General features: G+C 47.3%; 1 long non-coding RNA gene across 2 annotated transcripts; it reads right to left on the bottom strand.

Annotated features, from left to right (window-relative positions):
- Positions 1–273: 273 nt before the first annotated feature.
- Positions 274–1,898, bottom strand: LOC115409753 (uncharacterized). 2 transcript variants are annotated; one of them, XR_003934016.1, is made up of 3 exons: positions 1,564–1,898; positions 453–533; positions 274–301 (listed from the first exon to the last, which is right to left on the bottom strand). It is a non-coding gene; the product is annotated as an uncharacterized LOC115409753 (long non-coding RNA). The 2 variants fall into 2 exon arrangements; XR_003934015.1 differs by having other exon boundaries at positions 275–304.
- Positions 1,899–26,420: the final 24,522 nt, after the last annotated feature.

The following is a 26,420-nucleotide window of genomic DNA, read 5'->3' as shown; positions in this document are numbered from 1 at the left end:
CTCCATCCTGCTGGAGTCTGTTGATGGAGCCATGTCAGAATTCTTCCTCCTGCAGATCCACAGACTCATCTTTTGCCTAAACAGAGAGTTTTCCCCTTCATCATACTGCAGGGTGTTTGTGACGCCAGAGGAGGTTTACTGATGTCTCTATATTGACAACTTGGGATGTGATGAGGCCCTGGTCCTGCTCAGATCCACCATGAACCAGCTGGTCCTGTCTCCACCAGCTGGGTTTCTGCTGGGTGGAGGTTCAGACTCAGACCTGCAGAACCAGGAGCCTTTATGACGCCAGACTGACAACCTGCTGGAAGGAAGAGGCTTTATCTCAATAACCAGAAACACAAACACTAAGGACACACAGTGAATTCTTACCATAACATCACAATTTATCAATTACAGGAAGCATTTCTGGTGTCATTCAAAGTAAAGAAACAGATCTTAAAGAAACCGACCTTAGATTAGGCCTTCAGATGATGCCTCTTTTATTTTTAGCTTGTTTGGTCACATCCAACCCTGAAGAGATCCCAAAGTCTCTGAGGAGGAAGAAAAAAAAGAATCACATACTCAGGGTTTCCCTCAGTGCTCTATAAGCCTGGCGGGCGGCCAGGCTTTACTTGCTCCCCCGCGAGGCTAAGTGTCAGTGTTTTTTTTTTTTGTTTTTGTTTTTAATTGTAAATATGTTTTTTATGAGCCAAAACAGCGATACCAAAGACGGTTTCCAGAGCTTTCAATGGCATCTGGTGATACGGTTGCAATGGCGACACCTTATGGTCGATACGTGAACACATAGGGGGTCAGAGGTGAGGCGTATTTTCATCAGGGAGCCGCAGCAAGTTGATGAGGCAGAGCTGGTGCGAGCTAGCAAGGATGTTAGCACGTCGCCACAGCAGCCTTCTGTGACTCGCGATGATAAACATCAAACTAGCGGATTTAATTCAAAATGATTCGTGTTCTATCCTCAAAATGATTCACTGTCCAAATGGTGGAACTGCGGTGCTTCTGTTTAATGAACCAGCCACAAACAACGTGCTTCATCAGTCTGGAGGATTCCATTCATACACATTCTTCTTCTACGTGCTTCACACTGCACTATACATCTAACAGTAACACTGCGCCCTCTGCTGGACTGAAGGAGGTACTGCTGGACTTATGCACTGCTGTGAACTCCATATAAACAACAAATACTTGAAGAACGTAAGAATAGTACTGTAAGCAATCTAATAATTTTTCTTCAGTTTTTCATTCAAAAGTAGACGAGGTCAGACAGTCCAGCAGATACCTCTTCAGCCTCTGAGTACCCTGTTTTTACACCTTGATCATGTTTGCACTTTTTTATTTTTGTTAATTTATTTTACCTTTAAATGTGAACAGCAATGCCTTGTTTTAAGATGCATTAGGATTTAACTTAATAGAAAACAACTGATATTTATTTTAATTGTATTTTTTGTGTTTGTTAAAACTTTATTGAAGATTATGCCTTTTTGGAAGACTCTGCATTTAAGTAATGTTAATAAAGGCTTACAATAACACAAAATAGTCAGTGTTGCGGCGAACGTCACTCACCCGGCCTCCTGTTATTGGTCTGCGCTGCGAAGCGCCAGGTGTGCCGTCCGTGTAATCAGTGAGAGTGAGGCAGGTGTGCAGATGCAAAGCACTCGCCAGTCGTGAACGCGGAGAGGCAGAGCTGAGAGAACGGCTTGGGACCAAGAAGTCACCGTGGAACTGCCCTAGGTCTCTACTCACCAAAACGAAACTGAGGCTGACTGCCGGTGAGTCGATCTGCTGCGTTCTTTCTGCTGTTTACATCCGCTCCCTCATGTGAGGAGCGGTGCGTTCAGGAGCGCTTCGGAAACGCGGGCACATTTAACAGCGCCCGTAAATAATGAACAGTGGGGAAATAAGTTTCGGACAGGGAAGTTGGGTGGAACTGCGTAATGAAATTATTTTAGAGTATATTAGGAGTGATAAAAATGAAATTATTTTGTGATGTTATTCTTGATAATGCTGTTTTAATGGTACTAAAATAATGAATCGTAATGTATGAATTTGATGGAATTGTGAATTATGAATTTTAAATGACTGTGAATGTCTGTTGTGTGTTGAAGGTTTTTCACCTGATGGAATTAAAGATGGTAAAAAGAAATTGAAGTCCTGATTCATTCCGAGTGAAGCCCAGCGAAAGTCATCAGAGGTGGAAAATAGAGAAAAAGGGGGCAGAACACGACAGTGAAAAACCGACAACAGCTGGTTAAAAAAGCTGCTCCCAACAAGACATCGCTCCTGCCTGGCGTCGCCTGGTCAACGCTCCAGTCCAGCGCTCCGGGCCTGGTGCCCCAGGTCAACGCTCCGGTCCAGCACTCCTGGTCAACGCTCCAGTCCAGCACTCCAGGCCAGCGCTTCAGATCAACACTCCGGTCCGGCACTCCTGGTTAACACTCCATTCCAGCGCTCCGGCTCAACGCTCCTGCCCGGCGCTCCAGCTCAATGCTCCTGTCTATCACTCCAGCTCGACGCTCCTGCCCGGCGCTCCAGCTCAATGCTCTTGTTTAACACTCCTGTCCGCCCCCGGCTTTAGCTAAAGTTCTAATAAAAAGTCAAGATGGCCGAGTCAAAATCTCTGCAGCAGTTGAAGCGGGAAAGAACAACCGCAAAACAACGATTTACTCGACTGGTGAACACATTAGCAAAATCATGTCGGAAAATGTCAGCAGAAGAAATATTGGAATCCTTCAGTAAGATCTCACTAGAAGCAGATAAGGTGATGGAAATAAATGATGAATTAGAAGCCTTATATGCTGAGACAAGAGAAGACGAGGAAACTGAACAAAAAGCGGGTTTGGATGCAGATATTAAGCGGACTGTGGATGAATGTGAGCAGAGACTTGAAGAAGTCGAAAGAACTATCCAGAAAGTCCTGTGGGGGAATTTTGGTAGCTCTGAACTGACTTTGGCGTTAGAAGCAGCTGAAAGAGAAAGCAGGCGCATCTCAGCAGCCCAACCTAACATGAAGTTGGAAGTGTATGACTTTATGCTTAATAGTCTGGAGAAGCTGATTAAAACGGCCAAAGAAACACTTAGAAAATGGAACCGCTGGCTGCCAGATGATGAGAGAAGTGACTTGCAGCAGCGAATGAGGGAGCTTGAAGCCTGCTTACCGGACTTGGTGTCAGGAAAAGCTGCTTTGATGCAAGCTAAAGTAGAGCAGGTGGGGATAATAGAGGAAACCCCCTGTCTCCAGTCACGCGCCATCAAGTTGAGACCAACGGCACTCCCAAGATTTGATGGGAACAAGCGGAATTTCTATTCCTGGAGGAAGGACTGGGAGGCACTCCAAAAGCAAGGAGAACCCTCCGGTTCCAAGGAGGTGAAGAAGTTCCAGCTGTTGGAGAGTCTCGATGAAAAGGTGGCAAGGGATCTACGCTTGTCAACTTATGGAACCGCAGATGAAATTTTCCGGGTCCTCGAGAATCGTTTTGGAAACAAAACAACAATCGCTTTAGAAATCGTTGAGGAATTGCAGGCGCTTCCACCAGCGAAAGATCACCAACCCAGGAAGATTTTGGAATTCATACAGGTGCTTGAGAAAGCTTTACAGGACCTTAGTGAACTGGGGAATACTGGAGCCTTGAAAAACCCACTTGTCACAAAATCATTGGAGAGTAAGTTGCCAGATGGCTTAAAGAAAGAGTGGCTGATTTATATCTCTGAAGAGGAGGAGGCAGCATCACCCGACGACAGATTTGATAAGCTCCTGCAGTTCTTGAGAAAGCAGGAAAGGATTTATGAGCAGTTGGAACAACTAAGAGGTGATGAATCCAGCAGGAGGGAGGCAAAGGCCCCGCAGAAACTTGCTCGCACAAAAGCCACCAAGTCGTCTGGGCCCCAAGGTTGTATTGTCTGTGGGGAAAGCGGGCACAGGAAAAAGTTGTACTTCTGTAAAAAGTTCAAGACACTCAAGGTAGCGGAAAAGAAAGAAGCTGTGAGGAAACTGGGAGCTTGTGTAAGATGTTTAGAGGTACATAATGGTGATGGAGAGTGCAAGACAACATTTCTGTGTAAAAATGAGGGATGTTTTTCAAATCCTCATAACCCAGCTCATCATTACTACCTCTGCCCCAAGCCGGGGGTGAAGAGTGGGGACAGGAGGCCAAAGCCTAATGGAGGGGCAAATGAAGGGAAAAAATATACGGAGGCCCAGGAAGAGCTCCTGGCAAAGTTACCCCCTGAAATAGCCCAACAGTGTCGGAATGTGTTCTGCAACTCAGTTTCAAAGACATTTAACACATTGCTACCCGAGACAGGCTTACTGGCAGAGAGTGGCCTCCATGAGCACCCGGTTTTGATGATGATTCTGGAGGTCACTGCAAATGCTGGGCAAAAAATTGGAACTTTGATAGACCTGGCGTCTGACACAAATTACATCACACATGAGGCTGCGAGTGAGTTAAATTTGAGGAGCGAAGATGTGACACTCGTAGTGCATGGTGTTGGGGGAATGCAGGTTACTGTAGACACCAAACGATACCTCCTAAAAATCCGTGTTACAACCTCAAAGGGCACCTTGAGATCTCATCAGCTCATTTGTTATGGACTTGATAGTATTGCTGAGGTGAATCGTCACGTGTCTCCGAAGAAGCTGCAGGAAATATTCCCTGATGTTCCCCTCCATGAACTAGTCCGACCCACACAAATTAAGCTCCTCATAAGTCACAAGGAGGGCCAGCTTGTTCCTCAAAAAGTGTGTTCTGCTGGGGACCTTGTCTTGTGGGACGGTCCTCTCGGGAAAACAGTAGGCGGTTCCCACCCAAATCTCTCTGAGGAAGCTACTGTAACCGCTCACGATTCCAGGACACATTTTGCACGCTCTATGCGAACAGCAGCTGTCGAATACAGAGAAGTGACCTGCAAGAGCAGGGTCCTGCCACCTGAAATTATCCTGGCCGCTACGTCAGTGACCAGTAGAGACTTTATAGAATGGTGGAAGTGGGACAGTATTGGGGCGGCCTGTGAGCCCAAGTGCGGCGGCTGTAGGTGTGGTAACTGTCAACCTGGAGGGAAAGAAATGTCACTTTCTGAGGAGCGTGAGTTGGAACAGATAAGAAATGGATTAACGTACGTTGCTGAAGATCACCACTGTGAAGAACCACACTGGCATGCAAGGTACCCTTGGAGGGTGGATCTGGTAGCATTGCCCAATAACAGAAGAGCAGTTGAAGCAACATTTATCAGGACTGAGAAGCAGTTGGCGAAGGAGCCAGAATGGAGGGGAGCTTATAAAGCACAAGTCCACGACATGCTTGAAAGAAAGGCGGCAGTTAAGCTCTCAAAGGAAATGTTGGAAGGCTGGACCGGGCCAGTGTGGTATGTTAGTCACCTAATCGCTCCAAACCCTCACTCACTGACCACTCCAGTTCGTCTTGTGTGGAACAGTAGTCAAAAATTCAGAGGCCAAAGTCTTAATGACCTACTGATTAAGGGCCCTGATGTCCTCAACAACATCCGTGCAGTCCTTCTACGATTCCGACAGGGTCTTTTCGCAGCCCTTGGGGACATCAAAAAGATGTATAATTCTGTGTGGCTCGAAGACCAGGAAGTTCATCTGCATCGGTTCCTGTGGAGAGATTCTGAGGATGAGGACATTCAGGAATATGCAATAACAAGGGTAAATATTGGTGACAAACCAGCGGGCTGCATTGCCCAGGTTGCTATGAGAGAAACTGCAAACTTACCGATGTTGACCTTGAAGAGGAACGCCGTATATTGGAGCAAGATGCATATGTGGATGATATCCTCACCTCGCATAATGATCTAAGCCATCTCAAAGTTGTAACAGCCAATGTTCAGCGGATCCTAGGGGCCGGTGGTTTCCATATGAAGCCGTGGGTCTACTCAGGCCAAAGTGGGAGGCTGAAAGGTGAAGATTGGAGGAGGGATGGAACCCCAGCACTGATCCTCCCTAACCAGCTCTCTGAAGAAAGCAACAAAGCACTTGGTCTCGGTTACGATCCCGGAGATGACAAGCTGCATTTAATGGTGGCTGTGAACTTTTCTAAAAAGAGAAGGAAGATGAGGTTGGGGGAAAATCTCACAAGAGAGGACGTAAGAACGCAAGCTCCGAATCCACTTACCCGTAGAGAGCTGCTCAGCCAAGTCTTGGGACTGTACGACCCCCTTGGCCTTGCAACGCCAGTCAAGCAGAAGGGGGCGATTTTGGTAAGGAGAGCCTTTCAAGAAGCAAAAGTAAAGTTCGGCACAACTGAGGATACATGGGACACGCCGCTGTCTGAGGGTCTTCGAGAAGATGCCATCTGCCTAATGGAGGACTATACTGAGCTCAACCAGGTGAGATTCAGTAGATCCCTGACACCTCCTGACTTCAGCGCAGAACCCTGTGGCATCACATTCTCTGATGGTAGTGAACACTCATATGGTGCAGTGATGTACCTGCGGTGGGAATGCCATCATGATGTGTCCATACGGCTGGTCGAGTCTAAGGCTAAGTTGACGCCATTGGATCACAGAGGTGATGCTGTCAAGGCTGAAGTATGTGGCGCGGTCTATGCCTCCCGTTTGAAAAAGCATTTCCAGAAACACTGCAGGATTCAAGTGGAGAGATGGTATCACCTGGTTGATAGCCAGACAGTCCTGGGAGCGATTCAAAGAGAGAGTTATGGCTATCAAACTTTCTTCGCTAACAGGATTGGTGAAATTCAAGGCAGCACGAACGTCCAAGATTGGTGGTGGATCCCTGGACCACTAAATATAGCAGACATCATCTCAAGAGGGGCGAGGCCTGAAGACCTGGGTGAGGGCTCCGAATGGCAGGCCGGCCCACCGTTCTTGCGTCTCTCAGAGAGTGAATGGCCAATAAAGTCTGCTAAAGATGTTGCTGTTGAGGCACGAGAGAACATCACTCGGATCCAGAAGAAGGCCTTTGTTGCTGCTCTCACCCGCGCTGGAGCAAAGGAAAATGCAACGATGGACATGCCTCTGAACTCAGTGGACCCTCACAGATCACCAGCCGGCGCCATGGTCGCAGAACTGCTGGATATCGGGCGGTTCAATAGATTAGCACACCTGATAAATGTTCTGGCATGGGTCTGGAGAGCAGCGAAAAGGTTCCTGAGTGTGAAGTCAAGGGAGAGGTCAAAGTGGGAAGCAGTCCAATCAGCAGGTGTTATTACCGTTGCCGAGAGGATCGCATTCAGTATGTGACACCAAACTCTCTCCTGCTGGGGAGGGCATCACAAGGAGGTGATGTTAAAACTTTTGATTTCACCAACTATTCCTTCAAGCGCCTTCAGGAAATTCAAGCTAAAGTTAACAGCTTCTGGAAAGCGTGGTGCCAGCTAGCCGGCCCAAATCTGTTCATCCGGCCCAAGTGGCATACAGCTGAAAGGAATGTTGCCGTGGGGGATGTCGTTTGGCTGTGTGACCAAAATGCCTTGCGAGGCCAGTTTAGGCTCGGGAGAGTTGTTGCTGTGGCTTCAGATGCAAAGGGTATTGTAAGGGATGTTGAAGTCCTAGTTACACCAGGCCACTGCGTCCCTATCTATCAGTCAAAGCCAGCAACCCAGACGTCCTTGTCTAAAGATCAGAAGGGAAGCTCCCCTGGTGTTGTGTTGAGGAGGGATGTCAGGCGGCTCGTCATCCTGCTGCCTGTAGAGGAGCAAGTACCCAACCCGCAGTAACTCATGTTCGCCTCCAAGTTCTGCAACCTTTTGTTGTGCCTGCAAAAAGGTTGAGTGGGAGGTGTTGCGGCGAACGTCACTCACCCGGCCTCCTGTTATTGGTCTGCGCTGCGAAGCGTCAGGTGTGCCGTCCGTGTAATCAGTGAGAGTGAGGCAGGTGTGCAGATGCAAAGCACTCGCCAGTCGTGAACGCGGAGAGGCAGAGCTGAGAGAACGGCTTGGGACCAAGAAGTCACCGTGGAACTGCCCTAGGTCTCTACTCACCAAAACGAAACTGAGGCTGACTGCCAGTGAGTCGATCTGCTGCGTTCTTTCTGCTGTTTACATCCGCTCCCTCATGTGAGGAGCGGTGCGTTCAGGAGCGCTTCGGAAACGCGGGCACATTTAACAGCGCCCGTAAATAATGAACAGTGGGGAAATAAGTTTTGGACTGGGAAGTTGGGTGGAACTGCGTAATGAAATTATTTTAGAGTATATTAGGAGTGATAAAAATGAAATTATTTTGTGATGTTATTCTTGATAATGCTGTTTTAATGGTACTAAAATAATGAATCGTAATGTATGAATTTGATGGAATTGTGAATTATGAATTTTAAATGACTGTGAATGTCTGTTGTGTGTTGAAGGTTTTTCACCTGATGGAATTAAAGATGGTAAAAAGAAATTGAAGTCCTGATTCATTCCGAGTGAAGCCCAGCGAAAGTCATCAGAGGTGGAAAATAGAGAAAAAGGGGGCAGAACACGACAGTCAGAATTTCCAAATTTCTGTCAAGTTAACTTTTTTTTTTTAACATAAACACGGTGGGCTTCTCTGGCAGTCCAACCACCGGGCTTAGCAAGTTTTCTGGGGGAAACCCTGCATACTACCAACTCAACAACCTATTCATACCTGCATTAATTCAAACAAGCACAGTGAAAGAAACTTCACTCCATCCACATCTGGCTGCAGATCACCTCTGGACCAGGTTCTGGTTCCTCAGTAGTCCCTTGATTTAAACAGTTCATGGTATTAATCTGAATGCACAACATTCACCAGCATAACCAGTAGAAGACATTTACACCTCTGAGACTGAACTTTGTGGCAACGTTCACCTCTCCTTTTAAAAATTAAAGTTAAGTTAAACAGCTTTAAACGTGAACTTTTCCGTCAGCTGAGCAGATTTACTCTGAAACAGATTAAACTGGATCCAGACCTGCTGGATTCACACAAAACGATCCATATCTCCTGTTTAACCACAGCGGAGAGTCGCAGCCTGCTGCAGCCGACAGGAAGCAGCAGAGCGCCGGGTCGCCTCGTTCAGCCGTCCGGTCCCCAGATGTCCCAAATCGTTGGAACAAATGTTTAGATCAGCTTGATGTGGACAGACTGACTCCATATCATCATTCTAAACAGCTCTATTCTCGCCTAAAACACCGTTAAAACTACGTTCTGTTCAACAATAACAGTAATATTTCATAGTTTTTTACTCACCGCGGTGTTTACTTTAGACTTCAGACTTCTTCTACTTCCGGTTTCAAGGAAGACCAAAGCAGTGGATTCGACTAGATTGACGTTAGCCCCGCCCACCGACTTTGACGGGCGAGGTTGACAGATAAAATAAATTCATGATCAACTTCAACACGCGGATCATGAATTAATTAATTAATAGATTAGTGAAATGACAATACATGCTTTTTACTTAAAATGAATTGCAATTTTAATTCATTAATGATACATTTAATGGCATATTTAAGTAATTAATGGAAAATGTAATTAATTAATGAGACATTTAATTAATTATTTAATGATGTATTTATTTATTTAGTTTTGGCCCTTTTAGTCCTCCATAGTGAACAGCTTGATGGAGTGTTGACCAGCTCCTGCTCCACTTTTGCAGAAGCTGAGAAACTCCACACAGACCAGTTGACTCTCTGAAGGTTACAGAGTCTCATTGTCCTCTGAAGGGGACTTGTCAAGGTCCAAAATGAAGGAAAATCATTCAAAACTGAACATTGAATTTAGGAAAACAAACAAAAAATATCAACAACGTCCAGTAATCCAATCACATGAAGATGGAGAAGAGGAGGCTCAGTTCATACAGTGATGGTTCTGCGTCACATCTAGAGGAATCCTGACTTGATGCTGGACTCTCACAGGTCTTAATAACACTACTCCACCGACACTCAGTCTGGATGAAGCTCTGCTCTCCTCAGTAGATCTTCAGGACACACAGCCTCCTCTCTGCTCTCAGTTCCACCTGCAGAGAGATGAGAGGAGATGATCAGTCTCTGTGAAGCAGCGAGGACTTCAGTCCTGTTCAGAGCAGCAGTCAGCAGCTCAGAGCTCATGAAGGACCACCACTGTCAGACCAACACAACAAGCCTGTGGCTCCTCTGATTGGCTGACTGTGTGTCCTCTGCTGTCCAATCCTGAAGCTGCTCAGCGTTCTCCTCTCACAGCCTCACTGAGAGTCAAACACTGGATCTTTGATGCCAGATGCCGAGCCAAAGGTAAACAGAACACCTGTCCGATATCACCATGCTGCTGATCCTGAAGTGCTGTCACAGACTACAGGCGAACCCAAATGGAGAGCTGAGTTTTATGAAACTGTGGATTTGGCACATTCTGAACTCACCAGGAGATTTGACCAGAGCGGACTGAAAACAGCAGCATTCAGCGAAAAGACCATAGTTGATGCAGCAAACAGCCGACTGTCAGCGGAACTTGACTCAGAGTCTCTTCAGCTTCCTAAAGAGCTAGACATGAGCCGACTGCACCTTCAGCTCCAGATGTCGGGGGACGTGTTTCAAGGAGCCAGTTCCTCATGTAACACCGTACAAGAGGTTTCCTCACATCTCTCCAACATGCACCCTCAAAGCAGAGTTCTATTTCAAGAAGTGGAGAATCTAATAAAACTCTGCATGTGCCTACCCATCTCTGTTGCTTCTGCGGAGAGAACTTTCTCAACCCTCAGACGTCTTAAAACGCGGCTGCGGAGCAGCATGTCCCAAAAGAGACTGACGCACCTGACCCTGATGCATGTCCATGGAGACGTTGTTGCGCAGTTGGACATTCAAGCCATGATGAAAACGTTTATTAGTTCCACCCCAGAGTGCAAAAGCACATTTGGAGTGATATGACCGCAGGCTGCAGCACAAGGTAAGAACACTGCTTGACTATGATTTTGCCGCCGTGCAGTCAGTAGATATGATTTACCAACTGCTGAGTTGTATTGAAATATCAGTTCTACTAAGGCTCTATCATGTGATGCCATCATTAATCCTGTCAGGCCTGAACATGTGTTCAGCATGTGTTTTTTTATTCTGCCGCTGAGCGGTCTGCACTTTTGTGATGATTTTAATGTATTGTTGATGGTCGGCAACACGGTCTGTGTGGGATGTGCACTGATTTGCGATCGTTTATCAACTGAGTTGTCCTCGGTCAGAAGGAACAGGCAAAACTCCAGTAGTGCAGTTCAGTCTTTATTGTAGAGTTGAATGGGAGAAGGTAGATGGAGGGTGACACAAGTGATGATGAAGGCTATTGCAAGCTTTCAGGTTTGGTGTTTATATTTGTGTGAATCAGTGTGTGTCTGTGTGGGTGTGTGTCCATCTGCAACAGAACAGAAACAACTCTGTCAACAAAATGCAGCACAGAAGGACAGCAGTGCCGTGCAATTCCCCGAGAGGGAGCTCCAACAAAGCAAAAGGGATCTACCCATGGAAAACTACCACAAATAGCCAGAACAGGCGGAACATGTAAAATATAGTATATTCATACAGAAAGGGAAGCGGACAAACAGGTCCAGGTGGCCGTTCTGCCGTTCGGTGCCCAGCTTCAGAATAAGCTCCCTGTCAGCCTCCGTCAGCCCCTGTGGACCTGTCTCATGTCCTTCATGGTACTTGAGCTTCTTCCTGTGTGTCTGAACCAGCACAAAGTGGGAGTACATGTCAGTCAGGGTCTGGGGCAGCTCTCCTCTCTGCTCAACATGTGCTCCAGAACTGTAGCAGTGATCCAGCAGAAGACTGGGATTCCACACATGATGTGGAGGCTCCTGGATGTCTGGATGTGGGAAATGATTCTGCTGCTCAGCTTCTCATCACTCTGCCTCCGTCCGCCTGAAGTCCCCCCCCCCCCCCCCCCCCCCCCCCCCCATTCTGGGTGTCAGTGAAGCCTCGCACTTCTGTCAGATTGTCCACACATGATGGAGGGATCTGAAATAACAAAATAACAACTTATTTGAACAATATCAAAATAATAAACAGGGTTATGGGGCTACAGGGGGCTCAATCTTTCCTGGTTTAACACTAGGTTTACCAAGCAGGGGCCGGTTTGGCCCAACCCATCCCAGAACCCAGAGAGGGGCCACAGTACACACACCAATCTTCAGCTGATGCCTCTAAAACTCTCTTCATGTGATAGTTTATATCACTTTGACACAAATGACCATTTTCAGAAGAGAAAACTTTGTTGTGGATGTAAGGTATCATTTTGCACGAGAATTGGGGAGTTTGCACATTTTATTAGTGTGTGTATTTCATAGTGAAAAAAATAAGATATATTTTACAGTGCATCTGTGGGTGCTGTGTATGAAAACAATATTTGTCATAACATAGTATGTACAGTGCCTTGAAAAAGTCTTCACCTCTTTTGAATTCTTTGCCCTTTTTCTTAAATTTCACACTTTGAACATTAAGTTATAAAATTGGCATATTTTGTGAGGAACCAACATCAAATGGGACACAACTGTGCAGTGAAATGAAATTTGTACAACATTTAAACTTGTTTTTAGAAATAAAAACCTGAAAAGTGGGATGTGCAATATTATTCACCCCCTTTTCACATAGTGGCTTCAGAAGTTGTCTGTTTGTTTCCTAAATGATCAAATGTTGAGCAAATGACTAAACAGAGTCTGAGTGCAATCTGATCTTAGAACAGATGTGACTGGTCTGCAATGATTCCAATGATCTGTAAGAGAAACAAACGCAAAACTACGCTCTTCTCTGTGCCACAAAATCAGTCCTTCTGTTGAGGGGAGGTTTGAGGTGGCCTTTTCACAAGGCTACCCCTGCACTGAAGTGCCTTCCTCCCCCTCACACTCTGGCCCCCAAACCCCCACCACACAAAACAAATCCATTGTTTGGAGAAAGAATCTTCCTCTCTGGCTCTCCCCCCCAATAGGTATGCATGAGCCAACAACCCGGCAGGTATCGGCTGCATTTACAAAAGAAAAGCAGGCCAGCGATCGGCCGCTGAGCTGTGCACTGAAAATCAGGGGAAAAGGGGAAGAGTTTCATAGGTAGGAAAAAAAAAAAAAAAGAAAACTTGGGATTACAAAAAATTCAGTCTTTTTGGAAAGAATCTTCCTTCCTGGCCGATTTGCCAATTTTATATATTTATGTTTGCAGTATGAAATTTAACAAAAGGTCAAAAACTTCAAGGAGGAAATATACTTTTGCAAGGCACTGTGTGTGCTTGTAGAAAATATAACACTGAATCCACATCTAATGTAAAACTGAAGTAAGAGGTCGACGCAGTTTATGTTTTTCATTTCTTCCTGTGACATATTGATGATGCACAGAATTCAGTCTGTTTGGCTGATCCGGGCAGTTCCCCACGAATCTTATTCATTGTGCCAAGGATGGTGGTCTTCCGTCAGAGGAGTTGTTTGGCGAGAGCCAGAGACGTGAAGAAATGATCTGTTGTTACCGCTCTGCCTTTGTCCAGAAACGGCTCCATCTGCTTTATCACCACATCTTCTCCCACTCTCACTCCCTTGGCATGGCTGGGGTCTTTCCCAACATAGGGGATCATGCTGCACACATACTTATTCTTCAGGTCACATTCCACCCAGAACTTTATCCCAACCTTGTCTGGTTTTGTTGCAATGTATTGCAAGAAACAGCAGCAAGACTTTGTTGGGCACAGCTGTTTGTGGTGATGTCCTGCCTGGACTGTAGGACCAAATGCAGTTTGCAACAAGGAAACTCCAAAAATTGGAGATTGTGGGAAACCTGTTAGTCTCAACTGGGTCCCAGTCAAACCCTGGGAGTTACATCACAATTTGTGATGGTTAAAAAAGTTCATTGTGTTTGGAAAGAATCTTCTCTGCCAAACTCAGGAGGAAATCTCAAAGTAGTTCCTGGCTGTTTTCAAGCCTCCTCCTCCCCCTCAGAGGTATGCATGAACCAACTAGCTGGAAGGTATCGGCTGCATTTACAAATGAAAGGTGGCTGGCTGTAGGAGGACAACTTGTGTATTCAAAAGCACTGGACCACTTTGGCCTCTCTGGGTTTCCCAGGGAGGCCAGAAAATCCTGGTATTCCTAGTGTTAAAGGGAATGTTTCTTCCATGACAGGTGACAAGGAATGGTTTGGACAGATTTATTGTGAATTTCTTGCTTTCTTAAATCTCTGCTCTGCTGTGGGGATGTGTTGTTGCTAGGCAACATTGTTTACAAACCAGTTGCTAAGAAACCACAAAAGGCAGCTGTGACATCAGCTTCCTTTCATCTATAAGGAACTTTGAACATCAAAGTGAATCACTCACTGCAGCTGGTGCAGAGAACAGAGAACAGAGAACAGAGAGCAGAGAACACAGAGCAGAGAGCAGAGAGCAGAGAACAGAGAACAGAGATCAGAGATCAGAAATCAGAGAGCAGAGAGCAGAGAACAGAGAACAGAGAACAGAGAACAGAGAGCAGAGAACAGAGAGCAGAGAACAGAGAACAGAGAACAGAGAACTCACTCAGATCTGGAACATTTGGAAACATATACTGTGCTAAATTTCACTGGCAGCATGTCGTTTGGTCGGCTGTTTGACACGGTGTGTCAGCACTTCAGAACCATAACAAGATGGAACCAATATGAGGCTGTTCGGTCTGAGCAGCAGGACATTTCGTCAGAGATGAACACGAGTTATTCTGCTCCTGAGTCCTATGGAAAGATTAGAACATCAACTCCAGACCTACCAACAACAGCTCCATCAGCCCTCCTCCAGAAACCAGACCAGATCTGCTCCTCTGGGACTGATACCACACTTGCACCACGGTCTCGAGACCTACCGGGTCGCTTTTTTTCAGGCCTGCTGCGGCATCCGACACCCATGCAGGCTGAAGGCTTCAGACGGATGAGAGAGTTACAGGAACGGGGTATAAATTTTAAAGGTTCACACGCTTTTGGTTCGAACACTGAATCCCAGATGAACACGAGTTATTCTGCTCCTGAGTCCTGTGGAAAGATTAGAACAACAACTCCAGACCTACCAACAACAGCTCCATCAGCCCTCCTCCAGAAACCAGACCAGATCAGCTCCTCCGGGACTGATACCACACGTGCACCACGGTCTCGAGACCTACCACGTGGATTTTTTTCAGGCCTGCATTGGAATCCGACGCCCATGCAGCCTGAAGGCTTCAGACGGATGAGAGAGTTACAGGAATGGGGTATAAATTTTAAAGGTTCACACGCTTTTGGTTCGAACACTGAATCCCAGAAAACGGACCAAATCTGCTCCTCTGGGACTGTTACCAGACTTGGACCAGGGTGTCCAGACGGACCAGCTTCATCAGCCCTGTGGCGGCCCCAGTCGGTCCTCCAGGCTGTAGTTCTGGGATGTGCCATACTCCCCTTTCTGAACGTGGTGCGTAAATTTGTGTGTAAATCGGTGAATGTGATAATGCAATGTAAAGCACTTCGGGCTCTGTCAATGCAGTGTTGAAGCGCTATATATAGTGTCGTCCATTTACCATTTACCATTTACCATTTAAAAAGAAAAAACGTGGGCTCACCACCCACCGAGGGAACCATAGGGGCCGGGTGCAGTGTGGATTGGGTGGCAGCCGACAGCAGGGTGACTGGCGACCCGATCCCCAGACACAGAGACGAGCTTGGATTCGCTGGCGGAGGAGGAAACCGAACAGACTTGGCAGACCCAAACATGTTGTGAGGGTCTGCTGGGAACGTCTGGTGGAACCCTCTGTCAGCATGGTTTTCAACTCCCACCTCCGGGAGAGCTTCTCTCATGTCCTGAGGGAGGTTGGGGACATTGAGTCCGAGTGGACCATGTTCTCTGCCTCCATTGTCGAAGCAGCTGCCCTGAGCTGCGGTCGTAAGGTCTCCGGTGCCTGTCGTGGCGGCAACCCCCAAACCCGGTGGTGGACACCGGAAGTAAGGGCTGCTGTCAAGCTGAAGAAGGAGTCCTATCGAGCCATGTTGGCTCATGGGGCTCCAGAAGCAGCTGATAGGTACCGGCAGGCCAAGCGAACTGCAGCTCGTGTGGTTTGGAGGCAAAAACTCGGGTTTGGGAGGAGTTCAGGGAGGCCATGGAGGAGGACTATCGGTCGGCCTCGAAGAAATTCTGGCAAACCGTCCGGCGCCTCAGGAGGGGAAAGCAGGTCTCCACCAACACTGTTTACAGTGGAGGTGGGGAGCTGCTGACCTCAACTGGGGATACTGTTGGACGGTGGAAGGAATACTTCGAGGACCTCCTCAATCCCGTCACCACGTCTTCCGTAGAGGAAGCAGAGGCTGAGGTCCCAGAGGTGGACTCGTCCATCACCCAAGCTGAAGTCACCGAGGTGGTTGGCAAGCTCCTCGGTGGCAAGGCATCGGGGGTGGATGAGATTCGCCCTGAGTACCTTAAGTCTCTGGATGTGCAGGGACTGTCTTGGTTGACACGTCTCTGCAACATCGCGTGGCGGTCGGGGACGGTGCCTCTGGATTGGCAGACCGGGGTGGTGGTCCCCCTGTTTAAAAAGGGGGACTGGAGGGTGTGCTCTATAGTTGGAGCACACCCTCCGGTCCCCCTTTTTAAAAAGGAAGGAGGAGCTGGAGGAAGTGTCTGGGGACAGGGAAGTCTGGGCACCCCTGCTGAGACTGCTGCCCCCGCAACCCGGCCCTGGATAAGCAGTAGAAAATGGATGGATGGATGGATGGATGGATGGCATTTAAAAAGAAAAAACTGTGCAGGATGTCAGGTTTGGCTGACAGCAGCTGGAGAGAGTCAAAACGCCATAAAAACCCAATAATGAACACACAATCGGAACAGAAAGCAGAAACAGAAAGCAGAAACAGAGAAGGAACAGGGGACGGAACTGAACTAAAGCAGAAAAAGGAAAGGAACAGAACTGCACCAAAACAGAAACAGAATAAGAAGAGGTGATGGACCATGGCTGCTTCTGTGGCCCTGTGGCACGGGTTTTTTTCCCCACCTGCCGTTGTGACTTTGTCTCAGCTGGCGTGTGTGTCGCTGTTACGATGCTTGTGTAACCCTGGGTTATAGGCGTCCATCACCCAAGCTGAAGTCACCGAGGTGGTTGGCAAGCTCCTCGGTGGCAAGGCACCGGGGGTGGATGAGATTCGCCCTGAGTACCTTAAGTCTCTGGATGTGCAGGGACTGTCTTGGTTGACACGTCTCTGCAACATCGCGTGGCGGTCGGGGACGGTGCCGCTGGATTGGCAGACCGGCGTGGTGGTCCCCCTGTTTAAAAAGGGGGACCGGAGGGTGTGCTCCAACTATAGGGGGATCACACTCCTCAGCCTCCCTGGGAAAGTCTATGCCAGGGTACTGGAGAGGAGGATCCGACCGATAGTCGAACCTCGGATTCAGGAGGAACAATGCGTTTTTCGTCTTGGTCGTGGAACAGTGGACCAGCGGACCAGCTCTATACCCTCCATAGGGTGCTCGAGGGTTCGTGGGAGTTTGCCCAACCAGTCCACATGTGTTTTGTGGATTTGGAGAAGGCATTCCACCGTGTCCCTCGTGGCGTCTTGTGCGGGGTGCTCCAGAAATACGGAGTCCGGGGCCCCTTGTTAAGGGCTGTCTGGTCTCTGTATGACCGGAGTAGGAGTCTGGTCCGCATTGCTGGCAGTAAGTCTGACCTGTTCCCGGTGCGTGTTGGACTCCGGCAGGGCTGCCCTTTGTCACCGGTTCTGTTCATAATCTTCATGGACAGAATTTCTAGGTGCAGCCAGGGGCTGGAGGGGGTTCGGTTCGGGAACCACAGGATTTCATCTCTGCTTTTTGCAGATGATGTTGTCCTGCTGGCTTCATCAAACCCGGACCTACAGCATGCACTGGGGCGGTTCGCAGCCGAGTGTGAAGCGACAGGGATGAGGATCAGCACCTCCAAATCCGAGGCCATGGTCCTCGACCGGAAGAAGGTGGCTAGCCCCCTCCTGGTCGGTGGAGAGACTCTGGCCCAAGTGGAGGAGTTTAAGTATCTTGGGGTCTTGTTCACGAGTGAGGGACGGATGGAGCGTGAGATTGACAGGCGGATCGGTGCAGCAGCTGCAGTGATGCGGTCATTGTATCGGTCCGTCGTGGTGAAGAAGGAGCTGAGCCGAAAGGCAAAGCTCTCGATTTACGGGTCAATCTACGTTCCAACCCTCACCTATGGTCATGAACTTTGGGTCATGACCGAAAGAACAAGATCCCGGATACAAGCGGCTGAAATGAGCTTCCTCCGTAGGGTGGGTGGGCGCTCCCTTAGAGATAGGGTGAGGAGCTCAGTCACCAGGGAGGAGCTCGAAGTAGAGCTGCCACTCCTCCACATCGAGAGGGGCCAGCTGAGGTGACTCGGGCATCTGGTTAGGATGCCTCCTGGACGCGTCCCTGGGGAGGTGTTCTGGGCATGTCCCACTGGGAGGAGACCCCGGGGAAGACCCAGGACACGCTGGAGAAACTATGTCTCTCGGCTGGCCTGGGAACGCCTTGGGATCCTCCCAGAGGAGCTGGAGGAAGTGTCTGGGGACAGGGAAGTCTGGGCACCCCTGCTGAGACTGCTGCCCCCGCGACCCGGGCCTTGATAAGCAGTAGAAAATGGATGGATGGATGGATGGATGGATGGATGGATGGATGGATGGATGGATGGATTGGCATTTAAAAAGAAAAAACTGTGCAGGATGTCAGGTTTGGCTGACAGCAGCTGGAGAGAGTCAAAACGCCATAAAAACCCAATAATGAACACACAATCGGAACAGAAAGCAGAAACAGAAAGCAGAAACAGAGAAGGAACAGGGGACGGAACTGAACTAAAGCAGAAAAAGGAAAGGAATAGAACTGCACCAAAACAGAAACAGAATAAGAAGAGGTGATGGACCATGGCTGCTTCTGCGGCCCTGTGGCACGGTTTTTTTTCCCCCACCTGCCGTTGTGACTTTATCTCAGCTGGCGTGTGTGTCGCTGTTACGATGCTTGTGTAACTCTGGGTTATAGGCGTCCATCACCCAAGCTGAAGTCACCGAGGTGGTTGGCAAGCTCCTCGGTGGCAAGGCACCGGGGGTGGATGAGATTCGCCCTGAGTACCTTAAGTCTCTGGATGTGCAGGGACTGTCTTGGTTGACACGTCTCTGCAACATCGCGTGGCGGTCGGGGACAGTGCCGCTGGATTGGCAGACCAGCGTGGTGGTCCCCCTGTTTAAAAAGGGGGACCGGAGGGTGTGCTCCAACTATAGGGGGATCACACTCCTCAGCCTCCCCGGGAAAGTCTATGCCAGGGTACTGGAGAGGAGGATCCGACCGATAGTCGAACCTCGGATTCAGGAGGAACAATGCGTTTTTCGTCCTGGTCGTGGAACAGTGGACCAGCTCTATACCCTCCATAGGGTGCTCGAGGGTTCGTGGGAGTTTGCCCAACCAGTCCACATGTGTTTTGTGGATTTGGAGAAGGCATTCCACCGTGTCCCTCGTGGTGTCTTGTGCAGGGTGCTCCAGAAATACGGAATCCGGGGCCCCTTGTTAAGGGCGGTCCGGTCTCTGTATGACCGGAGTAGGAGTCTGGTCCGCATTGCTGGCAGTAAGTCTGACCTGTTCCCGGTGCGTGTTGGACTCCGGCAGGGCTGCCCTTTGTCACCGGTTCGGTTCATAATCTTCATGGACAGAATTTCTAGGTGCAGCCAGGGGCTGGAGGGGGTTCGGTTCGGGAACCACAGGATTTCATCTCTGCTTTTTGCAGATGATGTTGTCCTGCTGGCTTCATCGAACCCGGACCTACAGCATGCACTGGGGCGGTTGGCAGCCGAGTGTGAAGCGACAGGGATGAGGATCAGCACCTCCAAATCCGAGGCCATGGTCCTCGACCGGAAGAAGGTGGCTAGCCCCCTCCTGGTCGGTGGAGAGACTCTGGCCCAAGTGGAGGAGTTTAAGTATCTTGGGGTCTTGTTCACGAGTGAGGGACGGATGGAGTGTGAGATTGACAGGCGGATCGGTGCAGCAGCTGCAGTGATGCGGTCATTGTATCGGTCCGTCGTGGTGAAGAAGGAGCTGAGCCGAAAGGCAAAGCTCTCGATTTACGGGTCAATCTACGTTCCCACCCTCACCTATGGTCATGAACTTTGGGTCATGACCGAAAGAACAAGATCCCGGATACAAGCGGCTGAAATGAGCTTCCTCCGTAGGGTGGGTGGGCGTGCCATGTTGAAAGCGACCATGATGTACCGAAGACGGCGAGCCGATCTTTGTTGAAGAGCCGAAAAAACTCTCCGTCGGTAAAGCATCATAATTGGCATAATAAGTGGTCTGTTAACGGGACACCGGTCCAAACGGCGATGTTAAGCGAGATATATTGCTGAAAGATTGCCGTCTTGTTTTCAAAGTAAAAGCACAGATTTATCACTGAGGTTGTTTTGCATGAGAAAGGGAAAGGGGTGGTTTATTTTGGTGAAAATAACCGGAAGTGCGTTGCTCACTGCGGCTGGCTTGAATTTTGCCGAATTCGTCCGAACAAAATCATAAACGGCTGGTATTCGGACAAATAAACGACACACTCGGGCTCTAAACCACCACTTTGTGGTCTCTCGATGAAGTTATACATTTGACGAGTTTAGAGCTAAAGTGAAATCAGCTTTAGCAGATCGATTCCTGCTCATGGAAGAAGTGCAATGCATTGTGGGTTTTTATGTAGCATGCTGTAGTGTAAACGCTTCGTATACTGTTTGATGGACTGAGTAAGCAGGATGCAGGATGGATAGTATGAGTATGTAAGGATGTAGTAGACAGTATGCGGTTTCGAACACAGTCACAGTCATTGTGAACTGAATAAAGTTCATTCAAATGTCCGTCGCGTCGCATCTGGGGCAATTTCAGTAAGAGTAGTGAACACACGATGTATACTCAACATTTCTGGCGAATGCAGTATGCATACGGGAACTTCTCGCATACTCAAAATCGCATACTGCCAGGGTAAACACACTGCATACTCAATAAGTTAGTATGAGTATTAGGTAAGTATGCGGTTTCGAACACAGCCTGTGATTCCTGTTGGAAAAAGAGGAGGAAAATAGAGAGAAAAGGATAAAAAGAGTTTATTTTATGTTCATTTTTGCTCTTTGAGAAGATTTAAGTTTTGTTTCCAACTTGCCCTGCCTGAGTGACTGTATATGTTTTGCCGAAACGGGACTTGGTTAGTTCAAATATGCATTTTATTTCATGTCGATAGATAGATAGATAGATAGATAGTTGGTAGATAGATAAAAACTTTGTTAATCTCCCAAGGGAGAAATTCAGGTGTCCAGCAGCACACACAAATCATTCAAACGCAAATAAATAAATAACAACCGTACAATAAAGTTCTCATCATGTACTCAGTTCGGCTCAGGGACATCTGTTATACAGCCAGATTGCCGAGGGGATGAACGACCTCTTGAAGTGCTCAGTTCTACAGCGCAGTGACAGGAGCCTGTTACTCCGGTCACTCTTTTGAGCTGCGACTGTGTCGTGAAGTGGATGTTTGGGGTTCCTCAAGATACCCTGCATTACAGCCCTCATCCTCCTCTCCAAGACTGCTCCAACAGAGTCCACCTTCCTCCCCATCACAGATGCACACTTCCTAATCAGTTTGTCCAGGAGATTGCTGTCTCTTTTTGTCATACTGCCACCCCAACAGACGACCCCAAAGAAAGCAGCACTTGCAACAACAGACTGATAGAAAATGTACAGCATGTCACCACACACATCAAAACATTTGAGTCTCCTCAGGAAAAACAGCCTGCTCTGTCCTTTCTTATACAGGGCCCGAGCCTGCTCTGACCAGTCCAGTTTGTGGTCAAGGTGCACACCCAAGTATTTGAAGGTGTGAACTCGGGGTGCAACGGTTTACGGTTTAAAACCGAACCGTACGGTTCGCCCTGCACGGCTCAATTCGCCTTTATGAAGCGCGCTTTTTCGGTTTTACAATTAATTAATAATTTCTAACAACTGCGGGACGCATTCAGCGCCTACTCTCCGGCTCTGCAGACAACCCCTCCTCCCCTCCTAACCCAACTCTGTACAAAACCCCGCCCCGCTAGTTAATATGCAGTCACTCAAGCAGCTACTGTGCAATGGGAGCCGAGCACATGGCCGAGTGGGCGGAGTCTCTCACTGAGAAGCGAAGCTGGGCTCACGTGTCACACACTGAGACACAGAAGAAGAAAAACAAAAGAAAAGTTATGGCGAGCGGAGGGGCGAAGACACCGGAATCTGAAGAAGCACCGGCTTCCTTCAAATCTGCGGTATTTTGTTTTCCCTGTGGATTATAACGACGAGGGTTTACTGTCGCCACGGCCCCGACCAACTCGGCCCCGACTCCCGATCAACACGGTCCCAAGTAACTGAAAAAAATTACCCGTAAATTTGTCAGGTGTGTCGCCGCTGTGGAACCGGGACAAATCACACACAAGCCTGTCACATACCTGTCCGTTTTTTTCCAGAAAAAAGGCGCACCAGATTATAAGGCGCGCTGTTGGGTTTTGAGAAAATATGAGGCTTTTATGTGCACCTAATAGTGCGGAAAATACGGTACAGTTAACCAGAAGTTAAACCTGCCTCCTTGGAGAATTAATTGAGGCCAAACTTTAGACCTAAACTAACACTTATCCTTCCTCTTGCATCGGCTTAGTTTAATCCAGAACAGGCTTAATCAATCACTATTTTAAGATAAGTCTATGCAAGTCCCATTGAGTTAAGTGAATTTAAAGGTGCATTTTAGTCCAGCTTAATTTCTCTGTGAAATCAGTTAAGTCTTGCGGGAGAATTCGACGCTTGTGACTTGTTCTTCAGTACATGCTGACGTAGTTTCCAGAGGATAAGAATCTGATATAAAAATACAAAAACAGGTTCAGAATACGAGCGTGGACACAAACTGAAATGGTTAAAGAGTCAAGTCAGAATCTCTGTGGTTTGATGTTTAGTTTATCTCCTGTGCTACTGTTAGTACATTAATGTCTTGTCATGTCATTAATGTATGTCTTATTAACCCTTATAAATTAAATATGGTTCTTCAAAACAAATTCTCAACAGACAAGGAGAGCAGGCTGTTAAAGAGTCTTTGTTGAAAACAAGCACTGAGACCCAGGGAGATATGAGAGCAGCTGCTGGCTAACAGAGCCGAGAACAGGAGACAGGCGCTGGTCATTCATTCATTCATTCATTCATTCATTTTCTGCCGCTTCTCCCTTTCGGGGTCGCGGGTGGCTGGAGCCAATCCCAGCTGCTGTGGGTGAAGGCGGGGTCACCCTGGATAGGTCACCAGTGTGTCGCAGGGCTGACATACGCAGACAAACAACCATTCACGCACACATTCATACCGAGGGGCAATTTAGGGTGATCAATTAACCTGACATGCATGTTTTTGGACCGTGGGAGGAAGCCGAAGTACCCGGAGAGAACCCACGCACACATGGGGAGACGCTGGTTATTTCTATCTAATTAATAAATACATTTTATTAATTCATTTTGTTCATTAACATTAAAAACACACTCTCTTGTGGTAAAATACGAATAAAATGTAAAAAAAAAAAAAAAAAATGGAACTCCAAAAATTAAAACGGAATTTGGGAATAAATTGAACTGAACTACTGGTTAAGTTAATAGAAATCTAACCAGACACATTCATTATTACTGGACTACAATGCATTGTAAATCATTGTCCAGAGAGATATATGAAGAATTAGAGGTCACAGCTCCATTACAGCCCAGTCAGATGAGAGGGGAACAGGTGAGAGGCAGGGGCAGGTGAGACAGAGGAGCAGGTGACTAACAGGGCAGCTGATTCTCAAGGAGCAGGTGTGATCGAGGTTAGTAGTTTCTGGTTTAGGAAGAATATACTGTTTTATTTGGACATCTCTCATCTAATAGAGAATATATATGGCATCACTGAATACATCTGCATGATTTGTAAATGTATACTCCCCAAACTTTGCAGGGCGGGCTTTGCACAATCCCCAGACATCACCACCAAAGCCCCTTTCTGAGCCAGGAAAAAACATGTATGTTAGTTCATACTTACCACTTCTTTGTGGAAGGTGGGGTCTGCCAATTTCTGCTTCATTTCTTGAACGTCTGAGACAGTCCTCAGTGGGAATACTGTACCCTCTGGTACAACTGACACAGCGGGTGCATCTCCTTGTGAAAGGAGTGTTTGTATCATCCTTCCATGGACCCTCTGCATGTCCTTGATTTCCTCCAGGAGGGTTAGAATGCGTGCGAACATACCATCTCGAAATGCAGAGTTGTCAACTTGCAGTCTACGGGGGATGTGTGGTGTAGTAGCTACTGCTGAAGGTGCTGACAGCAAAGGTGGCCGGACAAAGGGACGGGTGTTGACCGATTGGGGAGTTTTTGATTGCGTGTTCCCTGGAACAGGAGAACATGAAGACCCCTTGGATGACGGTTGATCTTGCGCAGCACTGCCGGACTCGTCCTCAGAACTTGATGCAAGTCTTTGCCTTGAAATAGACAAAATGTGATAGATTATTATGTGTTAACATCTTTGATGTACTGGTCTTTGTAAACCTGTTACTAACTGAAACAAATGCAACAATTTACTTACACATTATAAACATAATAAAATAAAATAAAAATCCTCTGTACTATGCATGTGACATAATCAAAGTGTCCGTAAGCACTTGCTTTCAAATTTGACATCAACATATATAATTGACACCATGTTTTTAGCCTAAATCAGGGCCAAACATTGGGCATGGGATTATGGGAATAGCACACTGGTATTACAAACATATCTGACACCACATTCACTGTCTCACTTACCACCTTTTACGCTTCCCTTTTCCCCTTCCAGAATCTGACTCACTCTGCAAGTCCGAGTTCACCTCAGATTTCAAAAGCTTTTCCCTCGCATGGGCACTGTTCGCTGCAATACACATACACAAAAGCAATAACTACTCTTTCAGAAACATGCCTTATATGTAATTTGTTGGTACATATATCATCACTATTGCCACTCAAAGTCACATTACCTGCTTTTCCCAAAATTCGCACTGCGAACTGCGGCCAGTCTGTGTTTGGAACAAGCTGATCCTTCACTGCTTTGGTGATGTTGAGTCGTCCTGGCGGCCAGCGACGATAGTCTTCCTCTGGTCCAGTAAACCACTTGCAGGGTACAACAGCTACACCTCCACCATCCAAAAAGTCCACAACTGCAAATGGTAGCATGCTGGAAAATGCAAAATAAGCAGGCTAGTGCAGCTGTGGAAAGGCCACATATCCAGATTTGAATGGCAAGAGGACCACTTTTCTCTGTAATTCCTCAATGAATACAACATGCAAATCTCCAGATAACTTTGAGGCAAAGTGAATTCCAAGGCATGCCGAGTCGATCGGGTCATTGAAAAAAGAGTCATAGTTTTCAAAGAAGTGACAAAGTACTTTGACATTTTCACAACGAGGAAGAATAATATTTCTCACAATGAGAATTCTTCCCCCTACAGTAAAACAGTTATTGCCCTTAGAGCAAGAAATGAATGTCTGTCCATCATTGTACTGCCGATACTGCTGACATGTTGCAAGTTCCTCAGTGACTGGTCCAGAGAGATGAGGCTGTTTAAGGGGAGAGGAAACAGATACTTTTTTCTGTTGTCCTGCTCTCTGCTCATGGATGCGCCGGACAATTTGCTGCACAGGGTTTTGAGGCCTCCTTACCATCCTTTTAAGTTTACCTAAGAATGTTTCAAATGGGAAACAGGAAATACTATCCATAGGACCAAATTTCCCAGCATCTTGGGCAAGGTGTAGCAAAGAATGTACATTATATCCAACAAATTCCATCTCATAAATCAAACCAAAATCTCTCACCTAAAGCTTCACAATATCTTCAGCAAAGTCACAATTTTCAATACACAAATCAGGGCTAAGAAGAATTCTTACAGATACAGACAGAAGCAGAAAGTGTCTATACATCTTGTTAGAAATATTATGAATAAAACAGGGCCAGTATAAAGCAAAAACTGCCTCAACTCAGTTGCTTTCCACATGCTAATTTCTAGGAGAGACCTTGGTTTCCTTCCATAATCCCTGGGCAAATGTTCCCTGAGAGAAACCATAAATGCTGAAATCAGTCAGAATTTGAGTAGACTGCCTGCATCTGAGAGGGCCCTTCAACCAAAGATAAATCAGCTTGCGCATAACCCCCAAGCACACAAGGTGCATATAGTCGAGCACAAAGCTTGAAACTAACCCCACACCTAACTCATGTAGGGGTGAAACACCTGTTTGGTGCTCTCCGTAAGCTACATCCCTAAATGCCTCATCAGTCCTTTGTTCAGCAGACAACTCAGGAAAAGTCATCCTTCCACTTAAATATTTAGCTTTTTGAGTGCAGCGTTCACATGAATAATAGCCTGTGTGACCCTTGACACATTTGACGAAAGCGCGTGCAGGTGCATCACAAATGAATGCATCTGTGTTACGGTCTGTACAGAGGCTCAGATGCAGACAGCAAGACTGAGGCGGGTCTGAAGGATGCCAGAACA

Source organism: Salarias fasciatus, chromosome 22 (genome assembly GCF_902148845.1).
Source record: "Salarias fasciatus chromosome 22, fSalaFa1.1, whole genome shotgun sequence".
Taxonomy (NCBI): Eukaryota; Metazoa; Chordata; class Actinopteri; order Blenniiformes; family Blenniidae; genus Salarias; species Salarias fasciatus.
The sequence above is the reverse complement of the archived record's forward strand: the minus strand, read 5'-3'. Positions and strand labels throughout refer to the sequence as shown.